This window comes from Camellia sinensis, chromosome 3, assembly GCF_055761805.1.
Source record: "Camellia sinensis isolate YWXY chromosome 3, ASM5576180v1, whole genome shotgun sequence".
NCBI classification, from domain to species: domain Eukaryota; kingdom Viridiplantae; phylum Streptophyta; class Magnoliopsida; order Ericales; family Theaceae; genus Camellia; species Camellia sinensis.
Genome location: NC_138963.1, coordinates 165,365,860 through 165,371,165, shown reverse-complemented (window position 1 = coordinate 165,371,165; position 5,306 = coordinate 165,365,860). Strand labels below are relative to the sequence as shown.

Below are 5,306 nucleotides of genomic sequence, written 5' to 3'. Positions count from 1 at the left end.
TTTGCCGATATGGAGTCCCAAACGAGATCATTTCAGATAATGGCTCCCACTTTAAGAAAGAAGTGATCGACTTATTGGAGAAATACAACGTGGCTTTCCATAAGTCATCTATATACCAGCCGCAAGCCAACAGAGTTGTTGAGGCTGCCAAAAAGAATATCAAGCACATTCTGTAGAAGATGGTTGAGACCTACAGAGACTGGCCAGACAAATTGCCATTTGTACTTTAGGGTTATAGAACTTCAATCCGGACGTCCACTGGGGCAACTCCTTACTCTCTTGTCTATATGATGGAAGCTGTTCTGCCAATCGAAACAGAAGTCACGTCGCTACGAGTTATGGCTAAGTGTCAAATAACAGAGGTAGACTGGCAACAGAGCAAGTTCGAGGAACTGATGCTGTTTGATGAGAGACGACTGGAAGCATTGTACCATGTTCAGGGTTATCAACGCAGGATTGCTAGGGCTTTCAACAAGAAGGTTAAGTCCAGGAATCTCAAAGAGGGGGATTTTGTGCTGAAAGACAATCGAGCTCTCATCCATGACCCTAGGGGCAAGTTCAAACCCAATTGGACTGGTCCTTACATCATCAAAACTATATGGTCGGGTGGAGCTATTATTTTTATAGACCTGGATGGCCTAGAATTTTCCTAACCGATCAATATGGACAAGTTGAAGAAATATTATCCCTAAGAGGCTTGCTAGGCCAAAAACTCGAAAGGGCGACCTAGGCAAAAGTTAGAGCACACAAAATTAGAAATAAAGAAAAACTGAGCTCGCAAGGTTAAAAACCCTAAATGGTGGCCTTGGCAAAAGTTAGAGTGCAAAAAGATAGCGTTAATACTCGAGTGAACTTGAACTGAACTACGTAAGGCCTGATTCCCATCTTTGGGATACGTAGGTAACTTCATCCTGATGTCTGACCGTAAACACCTCCAAATCAACTGTCCTGTCTATGTGTTTGACCAGGTCATCTTTGTCCATTCTTTACCTGAAAGTTCGATTGTGATCTCTACTCTGAGAGAAGGGTTGGTTACAATGCTGCGCAGTATTGTTCAATCAAGGGACAATTTGTGATCTTTGGATTCAGGGTTATACATCTCAAGGATTGATTCCGTGTGTGTCAAGTGGTGATCCTTATTGAAAATGGTTTTGAAAAGTTATTGATAAAAGTTGATTTTGTTCAAATTTTACCTTTACAACTTAGACCATTTTTGGACCAAAAAGAAAATTTTCAGTGCTCACAACTTTAATTTCATTGATTTCAATACAAAGTTCTCCAACTCTCGATACAAATCAAAGTTGCTTTTATTACATTCAAAAAACTTGAAAAATAAAGATCAAAGCAATAAACTAGGGGCATAGATGAGTCAGTAGTTCCTGCATCCCCCGCTCGTGCTTGTGGAAGCTTCTAATGCCAAAGTGGGCCCGGTTTGTGCCTCATCCTTGAGCCAAGCCAGGCACTCCCCAGAAAGGGCGCAGCTAAAACTAGGGGCAGGGGCCAAAAGCTCTCTTATTCTCCAAGTAGTGAGGTACATAGCCAAATGTGAACCTCGGATGGGGAATGAAACCGGGTACTCTACCCCATCCTCCGGGCAAGTCTGATTATGTCCAAACTAACATTTGAACCGAAACGAAAAGTAGAATACACAGTGTGTCAGGTTGATCAACTGAATATCAGGCTGTCGAGTCATGTTGTAGCTCATTTCGGTCAGGTTAAGCCAGGGCAACGCCAAGCAATGTCAACAGCAGACCTGTTGCACATCCAGTGGCTCCATCACCCCTCGTTTGGGAAATCCACTAGCTGTTGGCGGAAGAAGTATGCTCGAGTTGAGTATGCAGTGCAAGAGTCTACTACCTTCAGCATGTCCATTAGCCATACCTGGGGAGGGATGAAAGAAAAGAGAGATTAAAGAATAGAGAGACGTATGTTGAGAGAAAAGTGAGAAAAAGGGCTTTGAGAGAAAAAAAAGAGCAGGAGTGCCAAGTGATATGAGAAACATATATGAGAAAGGGTGGGAAACAATGTCTAAGCCCATCAAAGTCTCGGCCAGCACCAAGCCAATGCAACTCTTGCCCTCTTTCAAGCCTTATGCCACTTCAATTAGCTGAATGCTAGACCCACCGAAACTAGGGGCAAGAAGGAAATGAGCCAGCATACACAAGCAAAGGCCATGTTGCCTAAAACCCCGCCAAGAAGGTCTCCTCGGTCACCGTCAATCCACCATTGAAGCATTACCCCAGGTATGTCCTCATTATTTTGCCCTCTCTCTGTTTTTCAGTCTCTATTCCCCTAATTTTAGCCTCTAGGGTTTTCTTCTTCCGTTTGCATACCTTCCCCAAACCCAACCCCAAATTAGCCCATGTTAAGGTTGAGGCATCTGTTCATTCATTGTCCTTGGATATGGAGGATATGGGTTGAATTACTAGAATAGTGGAATGTTCGCTGGGTTACACCATAATCTTTTTTCAAGTTTGTCACATTGGGGGTTTGGGTTTAAATTTGGGAAGCTGGAAAAGAAGATGTGGAGGCCATGGTTTAATCAATTTGGAAGGCTCGTAATGACCTCAAGTTTAATGGAATTCAAGTCAGATGGGAATCTTTGGTTCAAAATTGCTTTGTGGGTCAAATATAAGTGCAAGAATGTGGTCTTTGTGATGAATGATCTAGTGTTTAACTTGGCAGCGGTGAGAGGTTTTACGGTGTAGTTGGTGTTTGGCCTGTTCTCTTTGTTTTTTTTCTAACTACTGTTCTTGCTTGTTTGTTTTTCTCTACCTACTGCTCTAACTTGGCCTGTTTCGTCCATGCTTGTATTTGTTGTTGTCTTCTGACCCTTTTGCTCACCATGTGTTTGACGAAATATTCAAATGAAACTGGACAATGCTCATGTGTTTGACATCTGTTTATGAGGTTTGGTAGTGCCCAGATTGAATTTAATTGTTTTTTTTAATTACTTGTTCATGAGCTGTTATTAGGTGCACTTTCAATTTGAGATTGAATTTCATATTTTTTTTTTTTTAGTTTCATGAGCTGTTATTAGGTACAATGCTCATGAGATTGAATTTCAATTTTTTTTTTTTTTTTTTTCAGTTTGAGATTGAATTTTAGTTTTTTTTAATTACCTGTTCATGAGCTGTTATTAGGTGCAATTTTAGATGATAAAATAACATGCCAATGGTTCTTCACTACATTGTCAATTCTTCTTGGGAAAAGCCTAGCAATCATGGCCCACTTGTTTCCATACAGCCTATGAGCAGCCATTAGTCTCTCTTCTTCCTCTTCACTAAAAGCTTTTCTATTGATCCTTGGGTCCAATTGGTTGAACCATCTTAGCCTACAACTCTTACCTTCATTGAAGTGTAAATTAATGGCTTCATTGAAGTGTAATGAAGCCATGGATCTCTCAAAGAGCACTGATACAACTGTTATTTTTGGTCAGGTATCTTATTATTTCTCTCTTTCTTTCTTCTTTTTTTTCTCGTGAATTTTTAGGGAGACAGATTGTAAGATTTTGTGCAGAACAGGGGCTTTTAATTTACACTTTAATGAAGCCATTGATCTAAATGTCAGCTTCAATGAAGCCATTAATTTACACTTCAATGAAGCTATAGATCTCTTCATTGAAACTGGCATTTAGATCAATGGATTCACTGTTCTCTCCAAACCAATGGCTTTGGGTTCATTTAGATCAACGGCTTTGGGTTCTGCATGGCTCTCTAATTTATTTATTTATTTTTCTTAAAACTTGGCACAGTTCAACCTTAATTTTGTGTTCTTACAAAATTTTTCTTTGCTGGTGTAGAAACTAGTGGACCCAACAAAGATCGATCGCTAGGATATTGTGAACTTTTCAACTCACTGCGATATCCATGGCCTTGCTAGGGATTTGATCAAATGTGGAGACATGAAGGGAATTGCATGTCACGTCATTTATGCTAGCTTAACTTAGGTTCAGTACTATATGATTTAAAATACAAATCTTTTTTATTTTGTTTTTGTAGCAAATTGAAGCTCTGTTCGATGTATTTGAAGAAAGTCCACAAAATAGGCGGGCCCCCACCTCTTGTTAGAGTGGAAAAAATGTTTGAAGATATACAATCCAAACTTCTGGGGCTCCTCAATTTCTTCTCTGTCTGCTTCCAGAGAGGAAGAACTCTGATCTATATGGTTTGTTTGATTTGATTTATTCCTTTATCACACTATTTTTTTTTTACCAGTGTTTAATGAATAAATCCATTTTAATTTCTAAGGTCCAGGGAAACGAAAAAATCTTGCTGACTTTGGCATTGTCACTCAGTGCGTTGCACTTACAAGAGTTAATGACCAATATCTTAGGTGACTTCCTCAATGAGACAAACATTCACTCAATTTTCAGATTATAGGTTTGGACATTTTGAGACAAGCATTCCCTCAATTTTCAGATTATAAGTTTGGCATTTAGATCAATGGCTTCATTGTCAAATTAAGCAAGTGTTTTAGTAAATAAATTTAATTTTCCCATCATGTTTACACCTTCAAAATATTCTGTAAATGACATTTGATGTAGAATTTTGTGTACAGAGGACATCTTTTTCGTATGATTCTGAGAGGGTAATTTTTGGGAAAAATTGGGCCGAGCTGCGAGTTGGGCATTGAGGCCCAAAACGCGAAGGACTAAGTAAGAAGGCCGCAATAGATACTCCGGCCCAGAAGGGCAAAGTTACTCCGGCCTTGGGAAGACAAAGTTACTTCGGCCCAAGGAGGTGAAATTACTCCGGTCTGGAGGCTACTCACAGTTAGGCCGGTCTCAGAGTTAGTCTGGTCACAGTATGTTTTGAGAAGGCCGGTTTCGGAGTTAGTCCGGTCGTGACTTACAATGGTTAGGTCGGTCAGAACTTGCTACTTGGAAGTTTGGTCTAAACGCACCAAGGTTGAACAAGGGCAGCCGAAGTAATGAATTAGAAGAGAAGACCGAGCTAAGGATAGTTCGGCCTTCTATGTGGCTCAGCATAGCCAGTGTTATTTCGGTCATGTGGTAGTTCGGCCATGGAGAAAACCATCCCACTTGGTTTAAGCAGTGGGGGAGGGGGTAAAAGGATAAGCATTATCCTTAGGAGTATGAATCCTAGGAGGACTCTGCATGGAGAAATACAAGTCCTACTAGGATTGTGCCACGGGAAACTTATAAAAGCTCACAAGCATCACCTAGGAGGAGGTAATTGAACACAATCTTTCTGAGAATTTAGAGCTTTGTCTATTTGTCAAGTTTTCTGACTTAGGCATCGGAGAGGTTTCCGGCACACACCCACCGGCTAGCTCACGTTTGT

General features: G+C 40.5%; 1 long non-coding RNA gene across 1 annotated transcript; it reads left to right on the top strand.

Moving 5' to 3' along the window:
* The first annotated feature begins 2,001 nt into the window (after positions 1-2,001).
* LOC145822889 (uncharacterized) lies at positions 2,002-4,554 on the top strand. The gene is made up of 3 exons (XR_014364725.1): positions 2,002-2,243; positions 3,803-4,167; positions 4,251-4,554. It is a non-coding gene; the product is annotated as an uncharacterized LOC145822889 (long non-coding RNA).
* The last annotated feature ends 752 nt before the right edge of the window (positions 4,555-5,306 follow it).